The sequence below is a fragment of the Columba livia genome, chromosome 10 (genome assembly GCF_036013475.1).
Source record: "Columba livia isolate bColLiv1 breed racing homer chromosome 10, bColLiv1.pat.W.v2, whole genome shotgun sequence".
Taxonomy (NCBI): domain Eukaryota; kingdom Metazoa; phylum Chordata; class Aves; order Columbiformes; family Columbidae; genus Columba; species Columba livia.
The window spans coordinates 12,077,488-12,103,793 of NC_088611.1; the positions used below are offsets into that span (position 1 = coordinate 12,077,488).

The 26,306-nt window shown below is 41.3% G+C and overlaps 1 long non-coding RNA gene across 2 annotated transcripts in view; it reads right to left on the reverse strand.

The window, feature by feature from the left end:
* LOC135580457 (uncharacterized) overlaps positions 1-26,306 on the reverse strand; it is a 204,438-nt gene that overhangs the window by 131,821 nt on the left and 46,311 nt on the right. For both annotated transcript variants that reach the window (XR_010475090.1, XR_010475089.1), the window contains one exon: positions 5,618-5,841. This is a non-coding gene — a long non-coding RNA (uncharacterized LOC135580457). The remainder of the gene's footprint in view (positions 1-5,617; positions 5,842-26,306) is intronic.

Here is a 26,306-nt window from a genome sequence, read left to right on the forward strand (position 1 = left end):
TTCACTGTTAGAAAAATTGGCTAAAATTTTACTGACTTCAGTCCCTTCCTGCCTGTGTAAACATCCAAAGCAAGGGTAATATGGTATAGCACATTTCCTAAATGCGAGACTTTGTGCTCAATGTCTCCCTACAAATTCTTTCTTCCTTGCCTGCTTTGGAGCATCCAAACTGCAACATGCACTAACACAACCCATTTAACGCCCACTGTCCCTCTTTCACAACAGCCACATGACAGAAGGGATTTGCCAAGAAAGATGAAGCCATACACAAAAGTAAAAACCTCTTCTAGCAGAAGCTCCCAGCATGCATCCTGAAGAACGAAGTTTCTGAGAAAATAACCATGGCTTAGGTGATAAAGTAAATTTCCTTCACCTGTAACTCAGATGGTCATTTCCTTCTGCAACCGCAGTGCAGAAAGGTTTCTCTCTGGCCCTGTTACAGAAGCTATTTCCATAAAAACCTTTCAAAAAGGTATTCTCTTGCCTTAAGCCCAAACTGTTCAACACTTTTCTTTGTCTTGCAAAAAATCTCTTATCAGCAACTCGCTTAGTCCATCTCACTCACCACACTCAGGAGCTAAATGAACAGTTCATAGAAGGAATTATCCTCCCTGGACAGCCTGGTGGAGGCTTTGAAGTTGGGAAAGCAACTCGTTTCTTAGCATCGGTTAGACTTTTTATAGCTAGCAAATTCGCTGCTAATTCAGTAGTTCGAGACATCAGCAAGATGCTGGTGCCATCTCGCCTTTCCTCTGGCACATCACAATTTTTTCCACTTTGTGCTAAAGGTCTGGAGTTTGTTACTGTGCCCAGCTGGGCACGCGGGGAGGCTGACTAGGTGAGAGCCAGAGGGCTTGAGGAGCTTTCTGGACTGGTTTTAAGGGATCAAATAATCTCCTTTAACCCCAAAATTTTATAATCGCCGTTTTTATTTCTGTACACCTCTAATTTTCTAGCAGGATGAAGAATATATGCATTCCTCAGCTGTGAGTGACTAGTAAATCGCTCCAGCTTCTCCTTTTCCCGTTTGATTCTCCCACCTTGATTAAGTGAGTTTTATTTCCTCAAAACTGCTTAGTGCATTATCTGATTCCCCAGAATCCTAAATTGTTGCTCAGAAATGAGTGCGGATTATTTGGCCTGTCTACTTATCAGCTTCGGAATGTTAATGTAAGCTGACAGCTACCTCAAATTTTAATGTTTTCTCTTAGTCAAGATCGTAATTTCAAGTATTATCTGATTATATTCCTCCCCTGATGAGTTCAAAAGAAACAAAAGGCAGTAACTAAGATGCAGACTTTAACTGCAGGAGGAAGGAGAAGGAAAAAAAGGGGGGGCGCTCTGCAGAAGTTTCACGTGGCAAAATCAGTAACAAATGTCATTTGTCATGAAATAAGTTGTCATGTTGTAGAGAGTGAGAAAATGAATATCTTCCACCACAACAGGAAAGCGCTTGCACACTGGCTACAAGATCTGGTACTCGTTATAAAGAACTGAAACACATGCATGCAAAAATAGCAATCATGACTGAAAGTCTGGGTATTCACAGAAGAGCAAACAGGTAAAGAGAGTGGGGAAACGCCAGCTTAAAAACATCATAGACGGAAGCTGTTTGAGTCCAAATCACTAGGGAAAGTCCTAAGACCGGATATTGCTAAAGTCTGCTGTAGACCACCAATTTCAGTTTAAAATGCACATTCTTTTGCAAACTAATAGGTAGTATTAGGTTTAGTTTTATCCAGGACTTCTGTTACTACGAAAGACTAATCTCCCAGTTAGAGGAAATAACAAATAATAGTACTTGTTTACCTTAAGCTTGATAGCAAACGTATTTCCACACCATTAGTGAATCAAAAACAGGTGATAGTTGCTATTTTTAGACACTTGAGAAAGATACTCTAGATCAAGATAGATACAGACTGACTGGAAAGAGTAACAGGGGTTTTACTTGCAAATCATGACATGAAGGATGGTTAAAAACATTAAGGGTTGTCTGCCCTAAAGAGAAGGCAACTCATGAGGGGACCTCAAAGTCTTCATATACATAGAGTAGAATATAACCTTTTTTCTGTACCTGTGATAGACAAGACTCTCTTTCCTTGACTAATTAAAAGAACAAAGATTCAGAGTAAACTTCAAGAAAACCTTTCTAATGGCAGGGATAAGGAGACAGAATAAATGAGCTGAGCATCTCTCTACCATTGGAGATCCTTCAGAATACATTGAATAAATATCTGTCAGGATTAATATATAGCTGATCCTGCCTTGGGGCTGATGGATGAGTTACACGACCTCTCTTACATCCTTGCAGATTATCTTACCATGATTCTGTTATGCCGTTGCTCACAAAGTCAGGAACTGGATTTGATAACTAAAAATGCTGTTTCCAAGTTTCTTTAGGAACTCACAACTGGTACAAGATAAATCTCGCTGTCAAGTACCACAGAGTTTCAGTTTTCCTGCTGTTGCAACCACCATCTTTAAGTTGCTGGGAACAGATACAGAAGTTGGGGTCATTTCCGTTATTTAGTTTGGAAGCCAGTTTCTGAAGGGTGGTAGATTAACTGCATTGCAATTGTGCTAAGGAGCATTTCAGCAAATATATACTTGTTAAAAGCATCCTTGAAATGCAGAGATCTTTAAACCTTCACAGTTGTCCACTTGAAAGACTTAATTTTTGCAGAAGCCATAAAGGTCTAACTAACATAGCTTGAACACCCAAGCTGGGAGATGTCAGGGAAACAAATAAAGAGTTTAAACACCATTTTGTAGAATTTAAATGCAAGATGTCCTCCACATCATTCACTGGCAAGGTTCCAAACCCATTCTGTGATTCTGTATTAAGCAATGATATCTCAATTTGGTAGGGACCCAAAAGGATCAATTACCTTACTGGCTGAGCAAGTTAATTCTCACCTTTAATGCAGCTAGAAGGCTCCCATGAACGAGATTACTGAAAAATGGAATCTTCAGCCTTTCTATGGTCTAATTCATAGCAATAAGAAAATTTAATAACCTTTAAACAAAGATTTTACTCCACTTGTAGGAGTCATTTGTCTGAGAAAAGTATTTTAGAAAATGCTGGCAATGACTTTAAAGAATCTATCCTCCTAATGAGTCTTGTCCTGTGTATATGGTGACCACCTGTATTTCTGAACAGCTGCAATCTGGACTCTCTTAATAAATCTTTCAGACCCTATGAAAAGACAGGGTTTAGAGTGTTCTAAATCAATGCTCTCTGTGACTCTTGAATAGATTCCATTTGGGACACCCTCAAGATGATCGAGTTCGTTCACTGGGGTTAAAATTGACTTAGATTATAATAGTCTATGAGAGCACTTCAGGTACAGGCAAATCAAAGCAGTCCCCATGTTCCCAAAAGCGTATACGGCACTATACAAGATTTCTATACCTTGCACAGCATGCAGTTACCTCTCCAACACCTCTGCCCTCAAGCAAAAACATAACAGAGCAGAACTGTCTACAGGCTTTCAAAGCTCATGATTGAAGACCAGACGATGAAAAGATGCCTGCATCATGCCCTGCACACGCCTGCTATGGGTTAGCATCGGCTCCCATCTCCAAGCCCATAACTGAGCTCCTTTCACTTGGCATTACTCAGTTTCTCTGTGAACCTATTTACAGTGCAATCTGATTTGATCACACAGGTCATTCATCTGCATCCCAAGCAAATTAAATTAATGCCTCAGCTTTCATCAAATCAATCCTTGTTTGTGTTGCAAGATGTGTATTTTCATCTCATCAGAGCCCAAGCCTTGAGTCCCTGATGCCACTTTGCCAGGAGTGGTTCCTGGTGTTGCTCACCAGCTTACAGGCAGCTCCTGAAGTAACTCTTGAGCATCAGAGAAGACAACTGTTGGACCTTTTTTTTTTGTCTTGGTTGCTACTCCTTGAATCATGTGAAAAACACAGAGAGAGTGGGAGATTCCCTGTGCCCTGGGAGGCTTTGGGCAAACCTCTTTGGAAAAAGACTGGGAGATGCAGAGTGCCAAGCTGGGCAGTCAGGGAGCGAGAGCAGCAGCAAGAGACTGCAGCACAGCAGAGATGGGCAAACAAGCAAAGCCACCTCTGCAAAACATCCTTCTAGAAACTAAGGAAACTTCTGAATTTAAAAGCATATTTCCAGAGGAAAACAAACCTAAAGACTTTTCCATTCTGTGACACGCTAAGGAGCAAAAAGTGGATTTGTAAAAAAAATCCACACAAACCGCACCACACACCCCAACCAAACCAAAATCAAACCCACAACAAACAAGAAGAAACTTTGTCTGTTAGGAATGCTCACATTAGCACTCCACAGCTATGTTATTTACCCTCCCCATATCAACAGTCTGTGTTGGTGAGGAATAACTGCCATGAATAAATAAAAAAAATAACCTGGCTTTTCGCAATTTTTTGGTCTTTGCAATTTCTTTTATCCCTCAGTAAAGGTAAATTTAACAAAGCAACATGTCAGTAGCTTTTATGAGAATCAGCTGAAGTGACAATGGCAAGAGTTCATGCTAAAAGCTCAGTTCTTACTTCATTATGAGAAACTGCAAAATGAAAAGCCTTGTCCAGTGCTGGACAGTGACAGCAGTAGATAAAAATCCCCTCCCAAATCCTAGTTTTACACCTTATTTTACCCTACATTCCTCAACAGAAGAGAATTGGTCACACAAGCTTTCCAGAGCAGCTTGTTGACTAACAGCGGGTTGAGGATGAGGTAATGCTGGGTAGCAGCTTTACAACTTCACCTCACTGCTGCAGGTTTCATCTTAGTCACAAATCCACTTCAGAAAAGGAACAAAGGAGGCTTTTCACTTAGCTCTCTAAGCTACTGCACTTTGTATTTTCCATCCTTTCTCCCCAAGAACAGAAAAAGAGTCATGAAAAGTCAACACATTAAAACATTCAACTATTTTAGTAGCATAATGCAAACTCACACAATACAAGGTTTTGCTCTAGTTAGGATTTTCAGAGTAACACAGCACTGTATCCTGCAGCTCATGGACTGAAATGGTGCTTTTGAAACTACTCTAGCTTATCAGTTAAATATGCATTGTTTTTTTACCTTTTTTTTTTTTAAGAGATGCATTATTAATTAGGCAACAGAACAGAGCAGCTTCCGTGGAATGATTCCAGCCTGTGACTGAAAAACACATGCCGCATGCCACCCAGAATAAAACCCCTTAGTAACTCAAGGGGAAGATTTCATACAGCAAGGTCAATGTCTAGCCTTCCAGAAAAAGTATATTGGGACACAATCTCTTCCCAGTTTATACTGGGCACAGGGGAAAGATTAAGGACAGATGACTCTCTGCTTAGTCCCTACAAGTTAAAAGTAGCATGAAGACTGCTTGTGGGACTGCCCAAGCAAATTCCATCCCTGTCTCTTCTCACATCCAAAACACAGATTTCCCTTGCCAGACTCATGGCCTGCAGCGAAGATGCCAGAAGATCTAGCAAATCCCACCCAACACCACCATGTTAGTTCAACAGCAGAGTAATGTCACTACTTGAAATATCAAGTCCATGGTCCAATTTGTGATGCTGGACAAACAAAGAACAACTTACATGGATTTAATGACTTCATTATAAATTTGCTCACACTTACCTTGTAGGTCCAGGTCTGATTCTGCTGGCCAAGCACGTACACGCACTGCAGAGCTGGAAATTAGGAGCACTCAGCTTGGTAGAGGCAGGCAGTATTCAAAGATCCTTTTTTATTCATAGAGCCAAAGACAGGCCCTGATGCAAATGAAAACAATCTGCATGCCATCCTGGCTTTTCTTGCTGACATTGCAATGGAGAGGGATGCAGAGATAACCCAGTCCACACCTGTAAATGAATGACAGGGAGGATAATTAGCATGGCAACCATCAAATAAGTACTTCACCCTTTAGAGTTTTATAGTACATTGGCATTTAACTGTAAACACGTGTAAAGCTGAATATTCACTTTTTGCACAAGTATAAATGAGAATGCAAGTTACATTTAATGAAGCATGAGCCATAGATTTCTTGACAGAGCAAAAAGCAGAAGCCTGGTACAAAAATTGCCTCTTGCCTGTTTGCACAAGCTGGCTGGCAGGCTGGATTCAGCTAAGAAGTTGTGGCACTGCAACTCAGACATGGACCTACAACCCCACCTCAGGGTATCTCTGTACAGCTGTTGCTCACGATGCTATAACAACTAGTTATTACCAATATTTATTTTGAAGGGTGCCCTCTGCATGCAACCTCACACCCATACACAAATCAAGTAAGCACAGTTTAAGCAGTAAACAGTCTCTGTGCACCAGCTGCCTACGTGCACAGTTTTAGACTACTGCAAACACAAGGAAACACAACATAGCCCCACCAGCAACGACAGAGGATCAGCTCACATGGATTACAGGCATGCTGTCAGACACCACAAGCCCACAGCAGGTAAATCGTGCTAAGTCTGAGTGTCAGCTCTTCCCACTGACAATCTTTTTACTTTCTCCTACCCCCAAAAAGAATTACAAATCCCCTGAATCTTCTTGCATTCAGCCAAGAGCAGGTGAACCACAGTACAAGTCATTTGCTTCCCTGCTGGTCAGGCTGCAGGGAAAACCAGAGCACCCTTCTCTCCTCCATGCCTCCTAGCTACTGTGCAAATAACTGAGTTTCCAGCATTAGAAAACCCAGTCCCACAAAAGGTGCTGGGAAAACAGCTGTAGGGGACACAGACTTGTTCAGCACCTTATTGCAGAAAGACAATGCACCAGAACAGTGCCTGCCCTCCAACCTTCCTGCTGTGACCTTGTGCAACTCTCCTTTTATATTAATGCATTAAAAAAAACCCACACCACATTCTTCATACTGACCTCCTATGTAACATAGGGCAGATTGGACTTCCCATAATTAATTTTGGAATTAGACCTGAGCTTTCAGGAAGATATGTGATCTCCATTTGGACACTGTGAGTCACAGAGAATCCATCAAAGCTGCAATTGGCTGCTCCCTTGCTTCATTCCCTGCAGATTTGTTTGCCATTTTTTGACATCCATCCATTGGGCCTTGTACTAGTGAGACTGAAATGCCTTCTGTTCCAAAAAGTTGATCATTTTTGTGGGTCCAGCTTAATTTTCATGAACTTCAGGAGCTCTGCCTTATTACACAATCTACACAGGATCAGTCTAAGCCCTTCCAAAGACCAGGTGAGTCCAAATAAAGTCTCATTTGCCTTAGGGTGATATTAGTCAAATTGTGCCTCAGGCTTCTCTTTATAGAGGTGAGCTCTTAAAACCCAGCTATTGGTGTTCCACAGCAGTAGGGATTTTACCATCCAATTTACCTACCACCACATCACACGCCTGTGGTGCAGAGTAGGGTGCGCTCGAGCTTAATGTTTCCACACTCAGGCTGCAAACTTGTGTTACCAGCTGACCACCCACACAGAATCCAGACACAAGATGTGCTAGGATGCCATGTCTCTTTTACAGGTGTTGGAAGTCAGTAAGGCTGCATTAATGCAACTTCAAAGCAAAAGGACTCCAGGCTACATTAAAATAAAAAAATCCAGAGGGAAGTATAAAGAAGGTGAGACAGCTCATATGTAGGGCCAGTCATTTTGCCTCCCTTCTCTTCCTTTTTTATTTTTCCCTTCCACAGGGATTCAGGCATCAGGCTGAATGTTGAACTGTAGGTTCAGATCTTCAGCCTGAAGAGATGAATTTCCCATATGACTCGAGTCATGCCCAGACTAACCTTTTGCAATTGCGTGTGTTTAGTTAATCATATTCAGCTACACTGAACCTGAGTTTTAGAAAGCTGAGTAAATATAACTACACCCTCGTTATCATGTTTAAAGGTAGAAAGATTAATTTGAATTCTAACTGAAAATACTGATTCAATGAATAAGCCTGAAATGTAGCGGTTTTCAATTACGCTAAGAAATTGGTCTTTTGAATTTCCATATTATGCAAGGCAAAGCAAGTTCAATTTAATCTATACATGGGGATATATTTGCCATCTTTATAGTGCTGTATGTCAGTGGGCAATAGCTAAAAGGCAAGTAAAAAAATTTAATGTTGGCTGTTGGCGCCCTCCAGGGGCCAGGCCGGGTATAACTTTCAGGCAAAACAATTGCGCATTCAAGCAAATACAAAAAATATTGCATACTATTACCCTGCTTTAAAAGAGTATGAGTGCCATTATTCAAGCTTCCCTCAGGGGACAGTTTCTTCTCACAGCCCTACAGATACAGGGATGCTTGATCAACCAGAAGCAACGCAAGGGAGATACGTATTTATATGACTACTTCCACTTTCCTTGCCTAGATTCTTAGGCAAACAAGGTTTACATTAGATCACATTGTATGTGTGTGTCTGTCCTCTTCCATTAGCCTGGAAGCCTTTGCATAGGATCCAGTAAACCTGGGGGACAAGTAAATGTGGCAACTATATTACATGCTGACAGCATTCATGAAAATAGACACCGAGAAATGAAAGCAGCTCGACTTGATGCCCCACATGCTAGGAGACTGAAGCACCAACTCAGTCCTTACATGCACTACAGACTGAACCACAGAGTGAAAAATTCAAGAAAACTCAATCTCGTAACATCTGTCCACAGCAGGAGTTACTACTCATGTCCGTTTCTGTCTGCAGCTTGCTCCAGCTCTACTTCAAACTCCCAACACTCTCCAGGGGCTTTACAGCCCCTGAAACCAGACAAAGCCTCCTCTTGCCCTCACAGATTGCAGATTAGTCCCTGGTGTAGAGACTATTAATTCCTATTTTCCCTTGCCATTCCATATCACAAGTGCTACAAAGCTGGACGTCAGAGGGCAAGGAAAAAGCAGGACCAGTGGAGTATGGGAACAGTGCACACAATGAACATGCTCTGCACAACACGCCTCCAGCAGAGAGCTCTGAGACTAGCACTGCTCTGGAATCAGTGCAAAGCTTCACTGCCTCCCAGCGCACGACTCAGTACGTGCAGGTGCTGTGGCTGAGAAGAGGTGCAATTATCAGGGCATAGTTACATCAGTATTTCTCCCAGTTAATATTCTCAGACATTAGGAAAGCATGCTGCCAAAATAAAGTTTGCATTATTGTCCAGTCTCACCTGCAAGAGTAGATACACTTTATAGATACTTCTGCTGCAAAACTAGAACTCAAAGCTTTGGTGTGCTAGAGGTGTCCAAACCACACTAAAAGAACTCCATTCTTATGCTCACAGCACAAATGATTCGGTAAAAGTCTTAGCTGGAGAATGCTCCTCTTTAATTGATGTCAGTATGGCACAGCTACTTTGTTTCAGGGGTTGAATTTTCATTACCTGCTAATAGATTTCAGCCCACTATGCATAAACGTTTAAATAAAGAGATTAAAGTTTCTTATAGGTGTACGTAGGCAGGACTACACTGGATTCTCAGCTCTGAGCCCTGTGCTTTCTTCTTCAGAAAGTCCAGCATCAAGCTCCAGGCCCAGATGCTGCTGACCTAATACACCAATATGATATTTGAAGATCATGAGACTGCTGAGGGAAGTTTTATCATGCAAAGTGCACAAGTTGGCTTTAGACCAGAATTGCTGAATGAATGATTTACCTTCTCCCATTTCCCCTTTTCTTGCACAACACTCTCTGGTCATGTCAAGAACTGAGACTTTAAAGACAAGGAGAATCCAAAAAGTCTTTGACATAATTAATATCAGATAATTGTTCTGAGTCTTCTTTTATCTGCCAATTACAAGTGGATATTGAGTCTGGGGAGCTACTGCAGATCATCTTTATGCAATTACAAGTTATGATGAACTGCTTGGCTCCAGCAGCACTCCCCAAGCTACAGCACAAGGATTCTAAATAGAGGACCTGTAGCAACAATGACATAATGTCAATTCCCAGTATTTGACATGCCCACAAGCTAGAACATATACTCCTGGTTTGCTGCTGTATTTGAACACAGCTCATGGATGAAAAATTGCTTCAGAAATCAGAATGGCAGGTAATTAGCAACACACTGTCTTCCATTACTTTGTTTTGTTCTCCTTAAATCAATTCCCATCCATACACTTTCTCACTGTTTTCAAGGCTTACTGGGAGGCAGCTTCAGAGTTGAAAACCAGCTTGGTTTCTGGTGATGCTACTCCGTTGTTTTTGCAGACAGTTTGAGGTTCAGACTGAGTATGGTCCCAAACAGCTAAAAACTTGACAACAAGCATTCAAAAATTTAACTAGCTTCACTGAGCTATGTACCAGTTCTTCCTCAGCAGAAGTAAGAGTTCCATCTTTTTACCTTCCAGACATGCTGTAAGAAATCAGCCTCTTATTAAGGAGAAACAGCAGTTAATACATCAAAATACCAGGGTTCTGGCCCATCTGACCTCAGAGCTGTGTGTGCTGCTTTTTGTGAAGGCAACAGAAAGGAAAAACTGTACTGCACCGATCCTGTCCCATCTGAGCCATTTTCACCTGCATTTAGTCAGGACTGATTAACATGAGGATTCTGGAAGAACAATCTCTATTGTATTTCATGCCTTCCACTTGCTAAAGGATGAGAAAAAGACTGAGTATGTTTATTTTGTCACCTCCAGAGACCAATGCAAGAGGCAGCTCAGCAGGTTTACCTGCCCTGGACAGACACTGCTGAAAACGCACCCTCTCGCAGCACCTGCAGGTGGCACGGTCTTCACACATGTGTCTAACCTAAGCTCTGTAATCACCTTCCAGGGGAAAAAAAAACCAAAACACTTTCTAGATGAAAAGAGGTTTCCAATATTATATACTGATTTATGATTTATTGTGTTCAAAACCATCAATTTAAACAACTGCTTTATTTTCCAAAGGCTGTGCCAGATTAGATTTAGAAAACATTGACAAGAAAAGATTAATGCTGGAGAACACAAAATTAGTTAAAGGAGATTGACAATGAAATACGCGCTTGAAGCTGCAGAATATGAAGACTCATGAGAAGCATGACTCATATTGATCACAACAGAAGAAAACATCTTCAAATAATAAAGCAATGCTCATCTTTGGAATTAAAGTTCAGCCAGTATTTTTAGCTAGACAGCATTTCAACACAAAGCATTTGCAGAGTGACTGATCTTTTAACTTGTAACTTTCACCTCCACTGCCAGGTTATCAAGCAGTGCAGATGTAGAGTGCCACCCCTCCAGGTAGAAGAAAATAAGTACTTCAGATGGTTAAATTGCACATGCTTAGCTTGAAACACCTTTTAAAATTATGTATCCACCTTCAAGAAATCAGAACTCGAATCATGTCTGTCTGTAGGCGCTGGTCACTTCAGACAATTCAGTCCAACACGCAGGTGAAGTTTCCAAGATGAGCTTGCAGACAGCATTACAGATTTCTTCACACCAAGCCACTCGACTTGCCCTTAACTTCATACACATTGACACAACATTTAGCAGACCTCCACTTTTTGTCTTTAGGCTATGTTGTACATACATAAATACAGAACAAAATGGAAAAGAGAACCTTCCTTGGTAACAATCCTGAAAAGCTACAGCCCAACTATGAAGGATTTCCACTAGCAATTAAGTTCACCAGCAGCTTTCTCAAGGCACAGTACAACTCCTGGAGTGTCCGTGTCCAGTGGCAGATTTCTGTGGCAAGACACATCGGTTTGCTCACAGGAGCTGCCAGAGGACGTGCTCAGAACACTTCTTCAAGTGACAGAGGCTGTTCCATAGGTTTCCCTACAAATATATTACACAGCTCCTGGGAAAGGCTTCTCCTACATAAATTCTCACAGGTTAGTGACAATAGGATCTCCAAAGTGAGGGAAAAAACAACCAACCAACAAAACAACAACAAACCGCCACAACACCAAAACACACACACACACACCAATAACTTCTTTTCAGGTCAAGTCCTCAGACTGTACAGGTACAGGCACACATCAGCTAGTACAGCTAACAGGGATGGACAACGGGCTAGCGTGGGGACAGGACCACCAGCCCCAGTCCCAGGTAACGATGTGCCTTGGGCCCCTTGGTGCTCACAGCATTCCCCTTCCCAGCCCCACACCCACTATCACATACAGGATCTCACAGTCTTTACATTGACATTACCAAGACATTGATGCCAGTAGGGAAGTATGCACCGATATGTTTGCACTTAGTTCAGCTGCCAAACTGCCTCAAATTGGGAAAGAAATTTTGAGGCCTAACCACTAAAATTAATGGCTTTGTAGAAGGCCTGTGATACCTTGGCCACAGAACAGAGTGATTCATAGCATGTGACAACATTTCAGTAATAATAACTTGCTTTTGAAAACAAAACTACAGTTAATCGGGGTGGTCTTGTTTCCCTTAAAAACATTAAAAAGTCATTACCTCAAAACTCATTACATCAACACAGCAGTTCTTAAAGCGATAGCATTAGACAACACTGAAGGGCTTTCGAGATGCTGATACTTCATCCTTCAGTCATTTCTGTAATGGCCCAATTTTTTCATTCAACAGCTAGAAACATTAAGCTTCTAGTTTTTCTCTTCAAAGCTTCCTGCTGCCCTTCACTGGCACAGAGTCTTGCTGAGCTTGGGAAGGAAATCAGAGTACTCATACGTATCAGCGCTTTTTCTCCCCTGGGTCTAAATTCAAAGCAGGCAACATGTTTGAGAAATATTAATTTAGATGAGATATTTTAAGTGCAGCATAGGAGTTTCCCAGAGTTTTCCTTCTCATGCTTCCAGCCCCATTAATCAACTCAGCCCCGCCAAAATATATTATAGGAAGATGTCTGAAGCCACTGTGGTCTAAGGCATAATTATGCCTCAGAGATGAATATTTACAAGCCAATGTCTCCTCTTTAACAAGGACACAAGAAACCAAACCGCCTGGCAGTTGCACAGTGCTGCAGTTTCCTCCTCCTGGCACCCAGAGAACTCTTGTACCAAAAAGGGAGCACAGCAAGAGAAGAGCAGCACACAAACTGGGAAAAGTCAGCATCTTGAAGTGCAAGGAAAACAGCAGACCTTGAAAAGAGCACATTTTTCAGGTGGGAGAAGTCTGGAGGAAAAGCCACGTCTTACACAAGAGCTGCCAGGGAGCCAGCCGAGCTTGAGTGCTTGGAGTTACCCGACCCAGGTCAGCAAGAAAGATCGGGGAAAGCTCCTCTCTACCTGTACCAAGCTTTCTATAACTTATTACTTTACAGAGAGTTTTGTTGAGAGACTGCAAACAGCAAAATCCTGCCATGGTAGCACCATGCACACCCCTCCCTAATGCTCTAGACAAGAAGATGGTTCCCACACAGAAGGGCTGTAATAACAAAAGCTTGCTATCACAGAGCCACAGGAGGAAATAACAGAACAGCAATAATGCTGAGAAGCTCTTAGGATCAGCAATACTTGAGCCAGAGTAACACAGTTGTCACTGCTGTTCTCACAGAGCAGAGCACCCGTAACAGCATGTCACACCAAGCTGCAAACACAAGCCAGAAATACTCTTCCAAACTTCATGCTCCTCCAGAGCCCTGGCACCCCCAAAGCATTACCCATGCTCAGCCCTCTGATCTGGGATGTCATCAACACCAGTCATGGCTCTGCAAGCCTTCCTCCAGCCCTCCTTCGCTCACCTGTGCCAGCAGTACACCTGAGCTCTGCTCATCCCAACTGTCCTGGTCTCATTGATTAGGCTGAAAATAGGCACAACTGCCCTCTCGTTAGCTGTGCATAGAGCATAGCTAACAGGCAAAAGTCTTGTGGTATTTCCATTTGAAAAGGTTTCTTGTTACCTTATTTCCTTCTAGTTTACACCTCCCATGTTTACGTCGATGTTGGCCACCAGAAACTGCAGCAAAGTGTTTTTCTGTTTATAACACCCTTTGATTTTGCTACAGCAGCAGCAGCAGGATTCCAGCTCCCACTCAATCTTGAAGTGAGAGAATAGCTTTTGTGGTCATGCTAAGGCATATAAAAACTGCTAAACAAGCCAAATGCTTCTTCAGATCTGGATAGACGTATCTTTCCCATTTCAATACACTTGCATGCTCTAATCTTTGCATGCCCCAGCTCTTCTTGGCTGAAGTAGAGAAGTGAAAGTAGTTTTTGCACTGCTGGTTCATCTTCACAACAAATGCAACAAATACCAGAAAACTAAAGAACAAGTTATTATCCACTGATGGATACACCCTCTGTAGATTTTCAGATGTAGTTCTTCAGATTTCTCCCAAACAGGACACACACAGAATTATTAACAGCTTTGTATGTCACTCCAAGAAAGTCATTTGAATGTATCTTGGATAAAGAGCTTGCATCAGCCTAGTAATATTTTCTCCAAGCTTCATTAGCTCAGGATTGACAAGTGATAATGATAAACCAATGGATAACATCTTAAGCTTCTGTAAAAACCTAAGGCTGTTGTCCACACTTCTGTCATTTTCCCACACTCTTCCACAGAAGACGCTTAAATACTTGCACTTCCACAACTCCTCTGGTCTTAAACCCAGGCACTGCCTCCAAGAAGTGAGTAATTTCTTGGTGGATTCTGCTCCCTCCCAATAGGCTACAGTTCAAAGTCACACGTAAGTTCATCTTGCCAAGTGTTACCAGTTATTGTAACAGAGAACATATTCAAATACTGCTCCTTGCAAACACAACTCCAGAAGTGCGAACCAACACCTGACCCATTTCCTTAATCAAAACTATCTTAAATAAATCCCCCATCCTTCTGCACCAGTCCTTTCCATTTACATCACCATCTATCTGGGTAGAATAATGCACCACTATAAAGCCGATAATTATGGTTTTACAGAAATTACATGTTAAATGTTTTCTGATTGTATTTAATGCTTAGACACTCCAGTTCAGCACAAAACCAAGAATATTCCTGTTTTCCAAAGAGAAAAATAGTAGCTTCTATTGAATACAAAAGGTATTTCCCCAAAAAGGTTGCATTGGCTTAAAACCAAGAACAGCCAGATTTCAGGCCTCTAACCATAAAAGATTCTCAATTCTAAACTCAGAAATTTCCCCTTTAAATACCTCTGAAAGAAAGGAAAGAGCTCCTATTAGTATTAATCCTAGCGCTGAAAGACCTTCAGATACCAAGTCCTGGAATTATTCAGTTATTTTGCACTAAAAGAGCAATTTCAGGTTACTTCTGGAGGTGGATATTTAAACATTAATTAGCAAGCTTTACTCTCTCTACCAGATCCAGCAAGAATATATTCTACACAACTAGACTCAAAGCTAGGCTTACAGAAGAATTAATACTTGAAGTCTTTCGAGAATTGTTTCTTTTTCCTCTTAAAACAAAGACACTGCTTGTTCTCATACTAGTATCTACATACCACCCCAAAGCACCCTGCTCACACCCTACCCACAGCAAAGAAAACCTTGCACTCACCCAGCCACAAGGACAGGAACACAAACAACATCCAGAGAGAAAACCAAAATAAAACAATCCTGCCATACTGGAGACAGAAGTAAATATTAAACTTTCACAGCCCTCTCCAACAGGGCACAGAAAGCTCTGAGCAGCTCAGCCCCACTAAGAAGCCCTGGGAGGCCAGGCCAGCTCGTCCCCATCCCCTGAAGCAGCTGTGGGAGCCCCCACACCTGTGGACAATTGGTCAATCTGTGCCCACCTGAGCCATATCACACCCTGATCGTCCCCCACAGCACATTCCCCACACCAGACTGACCAGGTTACGCATCACCCATCGCCTCACCCTTTGGGGAGTCTCTCATGGAAGCCCTAGAGCACCCCAAGAGCTGGGCACACAGATACAGCGGGCAAAAGCACCAGGGTTTTGGCTCTTACAAGGCATCATGACAGCTCTGAACTTTCTATAAACATTCCAAGGTTTTTTACCCAACTCCAAATCAATGCTGAAATAGTGTATACTTAACATGTTTAAGTGTTTAGGATTTTTCAGCACTCCTTTTTCTTTGTACCAGGAAGAGCATGTAGCACTTTAACATACACAACAGCAGAAATGTTTAAGTCTATCACTTGCAAAGACTTGCCTGCACAGATTTGCAAAGTACAGGTGTTCACTCAGATGGGTAAACACACTAAAACTTGGGAAGTACCACCAATGTAATTTAAACAGTGCAACAAAATGCTCAGCTGTAACTCAAATTCAGCAGCACAGCTCAATACATGCCACTACTTCTGAAGCAAAAAGCTCCAACTACCCTTTCTGTCTCATGCTACAGCGGTTTCTCATCTTTGTCACTCTCACCCAGGATTCCCATTTTGAATCGCTGCAGGAGAAATAATTTGCCAGGCAGGCTGTGATGCCCGTCAGTTATTTCTAAGAATTAGTCTGGACTCTTGGCGTTCCCCATCTCCTCCAGAGGACAGAAGGTATCTCATTAATAGTATTTATTCCCTCTTAAAAATTTTTCTTTAAATCCTTCCAGGTTTCCTTCAGTAAGTGGGAGACTATCATGCACACAGAAAAAGTAAGATAAGAATCTGCTAGAATCAAACTTTTTTAGTGCTGCTAGTTTAGAACAAAAACGTATCAAGCGTACAGTGTAATTCACATCAGATGGAAACTGTGCTGAGTTTAAAAAACTAAAACTAACGCGGCACCAAGTCCTTCCTTTGCATTTCCTGATGTGCTTCCCACCCATCTATAGACAATAGTTCATTTGTAAGAAACACAAGTACAGTAATACTATACACAGTATTATTAAAATGATGTAATTTGCAGACAATATCGGCATAAGCAGGGTCAGTTCGTATCTGAAAAGCAGTATTGAATGAAGTCTTTAAAAAGATACTTTTTTTTTGAGGACAAAAAAAAATCAAGCAGCAAGATTTGTTTTGGTGTTTTTGTTTGTCTGAGAATCTCTTCCTTTGGAAATACCGGGACCAGTGCAAAGTGGTTTAACGCTGGTACCCACTTCCTGACATAAACCCAAGTGAAGGTCCAGGGTGGTACCTGAACTACTCTTCCCTTCCTTGAGTTACAAAAACACATGGAACGGAGACCCTGAATGCAGCCCACTGAAACCACCCAGCCACGTTTGCTAATGGGACACTTTCTAGCTTTCAGCAAAGGAATGCTGTTACATTCCTTAATCCACGTACAAATTATTGATGATTTTAACTTGCTTTCAGCAACAAGATATGTGTGCACAAGCTGTGCTATCTGACGAGCCAGCCAGCCGTACATGATCCATCAGCATCCTACCTCAGGTGTGTCAGAACCACAGTGAGATGACAAATTCTCTTTGTCACGCTTCAGCTTCTGCTGGTTGTTAACACAAAACAGGTGTAAGGCAAAGGAATAAAAAATACCAGCCGTCATGGCAGATATTGGAGAAGAGGACTGTGAACAAAGGGCTGACAGAAAGGATCCCTAGAGACCGGCCGTCAGCAGAAGAGACTGAAACGCCCTCCCCTGTCTGCAGCAGTCAATCACAGCATAAATCCCTCCAGTTTTTTCACATTAAACCACTCGTGTGTTTCATTAGTTTTTAACAAGTTGAAAAAAAACTGAAAAAACTGCCCAGGATAAACTTTGGTACCCACTTGGTACCGGAGTAGGATATGTACTTTTGTAAATGCCAGGTTCCTGCATTCAGCTTCAAGCTCCTGAGCAGCTTTTGAAAACTCTGCAGAGATCAACCAAAATCAGAGCTTTGTTTCAGGCTATGGACCACCAATCCAGCCTGAACCATTTACACAGACCAGTAAGAAAAGTATGAACGTATGGTGTCTTCAACTGAGCTGGCAACCAAAACTCAAGAGTTTTAACTGCCTCACTATGAAACCAGAGAACGCTGAGGCAACTTTTGCTGATAGTCAGCTCTGGAATTTCCAATGCTCTCTGAATGAGCAGAATCTGAGAATTATAACCACCTCTCCTATAAATCTTGTTCAGAGTAGTCCTGAATCAAAGTCAACCAAAGCTGATGGGAGACCTTCTTTCAACAGATTTGGGAACAAATACTGGGTTCTGTGAAACCTACTGAGGTCCATAACAAAGTATTCACTTACTACAATTGATCCTGCCTTTAGCTTTCCTTTTTCATGCCTGATCCATGACCTATGCTCTCTTCTGAACATGACAGCTTATCTGCAGCCACATCTTTCCCATTTTGGCTCTTAGGCCTTTGTATTAAATGTTTTCAAATACAGTCCACATGTTTTTTAATATACTGAACTTGAATTTCATTTTATGGAACCCAAGTGACTGCGTTTGGTAATTTCTTTTCTCTTAGATCTGCCCATCTGATTATTTTTTTTAATACCAGCCATGTACTTACTGTACTCTAATTTTCTGATGTGGCCTCACTTCAAGTTTTGACATTTTGCTGAGAAGTTTCAACAGCAATTAGTCAAAACATGATGATGTTTTGGTTTCCAGTTTAATCTATACCAGAGTATAGACCAAAGCAGTTTCCTTCCAGCGAACACAGGCTTTCTAATTACACTCACTCATCGCAGGAGTAGTAAGAGCTTTTTCGGCAGAGGGGTGCCTCTCTAAGTTGATGTTCCAGCCTAATGAACATGTTTGATGCTCTTTCATGCTAAATGACAGTTTCCACAGCAGCAGCTGGGCTCTGGTCTACACTCCTCACCGACTCTCCCCCCGCTGCACTTAGACTCTTCTATTTCCATTTAGACTCTGCTTTGATGACCTCCAAACACCTTCTGATTTAACCTTTTGCTGCTTTTAAAAAATATGCTGACTGTAACCGATTGAATTAACTTACCCAGAGTCAGGCAGCATTGCTTCCAGTGGTTATGGCACAAGACTGGGTGACCAGAAACTGGGACTCAGGCTGTAGGGCTGCATTTCAAATCTCACAGCCAAAAGAAAAGGAGGATTTTTAACCCTACCCATGATGGTTTTGAGTTAACTCTAGGTCCTGAATTGTTCCAACCCTCCCAGTGCAGGTCAGTGAGTGCACCTCTATTCACCTGCTCCCTGTGCCTCTCCAAGCTGGAATGTAAATGCCCATAGGGGACAATTGCTCTTAGTGGACTAAGGAAATGCAGATCTTGATCACTGAACATGTTTACATTCAAAGTATGACACACCTGTGAAGTTTGCAGCAGCAAAATCGGTCTGTGTTATTGCCCCAGAAACAACTGCATTAATGCACAGGTGATAAGTGGGTTCATACCTGCATCTCCAGAGCTGTGCTGGAACATCTGCTATTTAAGCATCAACCAGGACCCACAGCAGTATTTTGCATAAAGGGACATCTATGGACAAATAATTCTAACTACATATTTAGAGAAAAATGAATTCGAATACTGAAAAATATCCCAAAGTTTCCATAAAGAGAGACATTATGAAAACTATTGGGTTATTTATTCCATATTGTTATTAGAATGTTCATAAATATTATCCCCACGGCAGCAAGTTATGACTTGCTATTCCTTAGGTCAACATAAAATTGTGTCAAATGCTTTCAGTAAAACAATACAATTTAGCTGCTTTAGCATCTGGAATAAACATTTCCAGAATATGACATTTTCTTGTCTATCTGGTAAGCTAATAGACCATTAAATACTAAATATGAGAGAGCAAGGAAATGTACCCCACACATGTACACAACGATAGCACTCACAAAGAAAAATGGTTGTTTCATACTGATTGCATACCTGATTGCAGTGTGAGTACATGGCACAAGCCAGCAACCTAAAAATAGCTGTCCTAACACTATTTTAGCTCCCAAGTGACTTAGGAGCTTGTTAAAATTTTACCCCATATCCAAACTTGTCTGAAAAATATAAATTGTACAACCCAAACATCTTTTATTACTTCCACTCAAAAACCACCTTTCCCAACAAGTAGGAAAAGAAGGAGAGAGAAACAATATTTAAAACAGCATAAAATGCATTGCAGAGAAGCACACAGAAGCATCGCCATCACCAAGCAGATCTCAGACTTGCTCTCTCAATACCATTATCATAAGATGCTTCTAAATTTAAAAATCCCTGCAGCAATCTAACTTCTAAACACAGGAAATACTGTTTCTGTAATGCTGTCCGTATTCTCTCGTTTTGTGAATACTGCATCTGTACGGGACACACACAAACACTCCACACGAAAGCTCAAGCAGGCCAGATGTCCAGGAATGGGGACACAACCCAGCTGAGCCCTGCAGGCTCCCTGCATCATGTTCTTGTGTTGGGGCACAGCAGCAGGAGCCCACGGAGCCAGCGCAGCATCACCCAGGGATGGAAGAGCTCACAAATACCCTGATGAGAGAGTTTTTCAGATGCTCTGTGCTATCAGCCAGCAGCAGGAATGATCTCCGCGCCAGATATGTAATAGAAAGCAATGTGAACCACAACAACATCAAGATAATACCATGTGAGACAGGGAGCTCACTCATTTCACTGATACAAATCAAGAGCCATTCCATAGAACTGCAGAACTTCTCTCCCCTCTACCTTTACACACAAAGGGTTACTACCCAAATTTAAAAATAAGCAGGCCTGATTTGGCTTGCACTCCTTGGTGCAAAGGTGCAAACCTGACTTGGTTGCAGCAAGGACACCTGTGCCAACATTGCCCAGACAGCATCCCTAAAAGAAAGAAGTCTGTAAATGATGGATAATGAGGTGGGCTAAAGTTCATGTCTTTTGAAATGATTGAAAGTAGGAAAAGGATGAATCTGGAATTCTGGCTCTGTAACATAACCACGCATCAGAAAATGAGGATGCAGATATATAGATTTTTTTTTAAATCCGTTATGAAGTGCAAGGGCTAGCTCACCTCTCACTGAAGCCAAGAATTATCCTAATGTGACTACAACAGGATGTATGGACCATGTGTTGCAGCAGCAAAGCTCCTTCAGGGCATGGCAGGGACTGGAAAGTTCTGCTAGAGAAACTTCCACCCATGAAATTCAGTTCCTGATGCCCTTTATATCCGAGAGACCAGGTTTTGCTGCTCCAATTAGCTGGCAGGGAAAAGCTGAATAAAAGCTAATGCAGGGTACATACCTGTTATCAGAAAAGCACTAGGTGATTTCATCCCATTACCAGGATTTTATTCACCAGTCTCACCATTTGGCTGCTCAAACTATTCCAGAATTGCTGGATATCATTGTCATAACATTGTGTAACCATTAAAAAACATAAGAACTCAATGCACAAGGTAAATGCTGCCTGAAGACAAGGAGACAAACTTTAAAGCACCGATTTCAAGTAGATGTGATACATGAATTACAAGTCATAAGCATGTCTTTTAACCATACCAATGACCAAGTGGCTTCCTTCATGAACTTAATGTTGCTATAGAGTCAGCAGCTGCTCAACAGTTAAATCCTTCATATTATTTCATAAATCTCAATTTTTATGCTTTCACAGTGTGCCTCAAAAAATTGCATTACCAAAAGAACAGCAGAGTAAGGGAAATGGCACTGAAAATTTAAAAAGAAAGAAAATTCATGACTTGAAATCCTGTTCCTTACTCACCTCAAATATTTTTATTGAATTTTCATACTTTCCATAAAATTAAATCTACCACAATTTATAAAGTTTTTAATTTAAAAAAAATCATAGATTGTATTTGTACTACTAGACCACACTTGCTGTAGATCACTCAGAACTCAGCCACATCTAAGAAAAAGAAAGGTCTAGGCATAGTCTCACTGATGTCCACACAAGATTTCTTCCAGACTTTGAGTATGATGGGATGTTTCACAAACGCAGCTGTCGAGTGTAATGGCACTTCACCGTGTATGTCTATGCAGATGAAGCACATGACAGCAGATTTAATGAATTCATTCATAATATTTTAGGGGGGGTTATCATCAAAATACAAATACTTTTATTTTTACTTTCATTTTGGGGGGATGAGAGATATGGGAAGAAGTCTGAAGGCTTCTGGATTCTTTTCCTTTTTTTGAAAAGAAAGAACTTTTTGTAAACGATAAATAATTGGTAAAAAAAATTTTTAATGGAAAAAATTCTTTTTCTTCCAAAGACATGCCAATAGACAAGTCTTGATCAAGCTGAACAGGTACATTTCAGATTCCACTGCAACAGTTTTGGATTTTGCTGTATCCTGACTACCTCAGTTATTTGCTAACGTAAGCATAGCAAATTATCTGTTATCATCTAGCTGAAGCTATTAGACTGCAGCTAATAATTTAGTGCTCAACTCATCTTTATTCTGAACATGTAAATTATTAATTGATTACAGGTTTTCTGTAGTCATCTGTGCAAATGACTGCTCTTGCCATTCATTACTGCCTCCTTCTCCACCTGCCTGTCAATCAGCTCATCTTGGTGATGCCAAAATAACGTTTTACCCTTGTGCTATTTGTGGAGCAATGCAGCTCAAATGAAAGCACAGAGAAGCCCACACCATAGCTATGCAGCCTCTCAGGTGTATGATGCTGACATTTGGGATGCATGATGTTCACTGGGTTTTGGCACTTTTGGAAGACACTGTGAAAAGCACGTTACACAACACACTGCTCTTGTTCCCCACAAATAGAGACCATTCGCAAGAAGTCAGAAACTAGAACAAATCTCAAGCACTTTGCACATCTGTTCACATATTTGGCTGTACATAAGGTAAAAAGGACAACTGGAGCTATGGAGATACAGGGTTATTAAACACAATGCTTTTCACGTACACTAGGCACAGAGCCACGTCCTTCTTTTTCAGCCCCGACTCCTGCTAACTTAAGGGTATTTTGCAGCCTCACACATGCATCGCAGGGCCATGCTTTACAAAGTACAACCATAGTATCAGCTTGTTCTGTGAATCTGGAGAGCTTTATTCACAAGATTCCACACACCAAGTACTTCCGTGCCTGTGCGCAGAAGGCAGTGGCTGCTGTCCGCCTGCCCTGACTGTCAGCTTTCTAAGGCAAGTATTGTGTGTATACAAAAAAACCTCTTACTGCTGATAGAGGCAAATAAATAAATAAATTTTTTTAAAAAATTATAAATTACAGTGACACCTTGAAGATTTGGAAAGAAATGGAGCAGTGGCAGGTGCCTTCTTTGGCAAGGTAGAGAATAACATGTGAGTTCTAATGAGCTTCAAGTGTTACATCTACAGCAGCTTTACCTGTTTTTCCACCAGGCACTGAGAACGGGTTACAAATAGGTTCCTCCTATCTGCTGAAACAACAGTTGCTTAGGTCATGGTAAAAAGCCAGGATATCTGGCTGTATTTATTCCATTACAAGCTGTGTTTTTAATCTTGTAAGAAATCATGTGATGGCTTTATCTCTGGCTTTAAAAAGACCTACCTCCAGATGCCTGTGCTTGGAGTGGCTGTGTTAGAGGAGGTGAAACAGGAAAAGCCTGGCTACTTTCAGAGCTCTGCCGACAAGAAAACACCAACACATCCCAGCCACAGTGTGAGCCTCGAGCTCTCTTGGGCTTAGCAGGAAAGATCCTTTATGTGAGCACTTACTGCAACACGATGAAGGCATGGGAAATGCACAGCACCTAGAATCACAAATCAATCCAACCAAAAGAATGACAAGAAATCGGGAAATTTGCTTAAGATTATGAATTTGTATTTTTCTCTTGTCTTTTTTTTAATGACACGTATGCATTACATCTTCAGTATTTTTTCTTCCACCCTGAAGATTAGACAAATAAAATTTTCCCTCGCTGCGTGTCATATAATACCTTCATCCTAGAAAGAGAGACGTTAGGAAAACACAGCAAGGCTCAGATACTCAAAAGGTATTGGGATGACTAATTCCCCTTGGTTTCAATGTGTGTGAAAGGCCCAAATATTTTTGAGACCTGGGGGCTAAATATGAGACTTGCTAGAAACATGTACTCATTTGCAAAAATGTTTGTAAGCTACTCTTCTTCCCAGTTATTGGTGGTACTTGCTTCAGCTCTCAAACCTCAGTTTAAGGTAGCAATGTATCATCGTTCTTTTTCACACATCACTTCCACCAAGCAGGAAAAAGGTTGTTCTTTAGGTGCATCCTGGTCTTCTCCTGCACCTTGGACTCTTTTCCATCCAGCCTCCCTCATTTTAGTAAGGAAGGGAGACAGGAAGAAAGAGATGCTTACATCTGTGTGGAGTCACATCTGCAGCCAGCCCTCCTGTATTCAATCCCCTGATTTGGCTGTAGGGAAGAAGCAGGTCTTGATTGCACAGAGCTTTGAAGTTTAATGGTGATTGGAACATGGGCTGAAAGACAATGTCATTACCACATTTATATCAAAAGTTGATTATCTATTGAAAGAAAGTCTGTTTATATGTTTACTGCCACTTCTGCTAATATACAGGGAAAGGAGAGGGAAATTAGCATATGAAAATGCCAGATGTGACAAATCGCTATCGAAGTAGGATAGGGCTGGGCTCAGATCAAAGAGGTCTGCTAATTTGGAATAAGTCTGATATCGTCTTTCCTGTCTTAGAGTAACTTTAAGCCCTCACGGTAAAAAGTTTTCTTGGGAACCAGAAAAAACACATCTGAGTTTCTCATTTTACAGACCTTACATTTGTATGACGATTTTGTTTATTTTACACAGTTGCAGCATAGCACCAAAAGAACAACATGAATTTTCTCTGGTACCTTTCAGTCCATGTTCAAAGACATGAAGTATTTGGCATAGAAGATTTATGCACCAAGGTGATACTCTAACAAATTATGTCAGGACATCTGAAAGTCATCATTTCTGTGCACATGCATGCATTTTAAAAGAAAATCTACAAGAGGATCAAAAACAAGATTAAACCACATCTGTTTGAGTTTAAACTACATTGTCTGCAGAGTTCAAAGTTGTTTCCTTTCGTCTAAAAAAAAACTTACCCAGCTGTTTTTTATCTTGAATTCCTACCACTATCAAAGAAGTGTTTTCATTGGCCAACCAATGTTATTTCTAGAAGTTGAGCTAGTTAGGAACGGAGCTAAGTAAGAAAATATGCTTTATTCATCAAAAGTCTACCCTCTGTGACTTGGCTTGGCACACTGAGAAAATTAATAGAGAGGTTTCATCAGGTTCTAGTGGGAGCAGTGTATCTACTGTATGTCATCATGCCATAAATTAGGTCCTCAATCTTTTTATGCAAGTAATTGACTACAACTGACACCGATAAGGAAAAAATGAGACAGAATGAATTGGAAAAGGCACAAATTATATGATAAATCAACAAATACAGCACAAATTCAATATGTGGGAAAGAGAAATGTTTTGAAAACTGTCGTCAATCAGTAAACATTCTGCATAAATGCAGGTGTTGTGCAGTAGTGTTGTAATAGCAGGACTTGTTCAGCTACCACTGACAAATGTACACACACGTACATCTGTATGTATATGTACACATGCACACACACACAATAACACTAGACCATGAGCTCCTGATGTTCAATGTTAAACAAAAAGAATAACAGGTGGTACAAGACTGCCTTCATCATAATGACAGTGCTTTGTGTTAAAATATGAAAGAAATATGAAGTTGAACTAAAGGCATATGATGCGACAGCTGTGTACCAAGTAACAAATGTCACTTTTCTATAGGCCCTCCACCTTTCTAAATGGCTTCAAGTACAATGGGAAGGTCTGTTTCACACACCAGAGCCACAGTTTCACTCCAGTGGAAACGGGCTGAAGCCTCCCATTAACTAAGCTGCATCCTAACTCCCAGAGGCAAAGTTCCCCACATCCTAAGGCCAGTCTGGATCCACAAACCAAGCAGCAAAATGCTTATCTCAGCCAGGCTGTTCCCAGAGCTGCCCTCTCTCCCCTCCCAACAGGGAAGGGAAGGGAAAGGGAAGGGAAAGGGAGAGGGAGAGGGAGAGGGAGAGGGAAAGGGAAAGGGAAAGGGAAAGGGAAAGGGAAAGGGAAAGGGAAAGGGAAAGGGAAAGGGAAAGGGAAAGGGAAAGGGAAAGGGAAAGGGAAGGGGCAGCCATTGCTCTTTGACCAGGAGCCCATGGCAGGAGAAGCTGCAAAAGCTGGGCTTGTTCCAGCAGGCAGAAAGGCACACAGGTGGAGACCTGACAGTCCCACTCTGGATTTTGGTATCTAACCCCCCCAGAAGTTTACTTTGAAAATCTGGCCCTATTTTTTCTGAAGTCATGAATATAACTTGCTTTTATTATGCAGCAAATAGGAAAATGGAGCAGTTGGCACTCTACAGCTGGTCCACTAATGTCACAATCTTTTCAATATGTTCATTATTCAGTTGTCACAGATTCATACATTTGATAGCTCTCAATCTGCAGATCATTCATATCATGGCCTAACAGCTGGCATTTCATGCCATAACACTGTAACTATGTACCCTTAATGTATAGAACATATGGGGCTAAAGTTGCTTACCAACTGAGTACATATTGTGTGCTCTGCAGTCAAATGTAATTTTACACATTTCCAATTTACATTTAACATC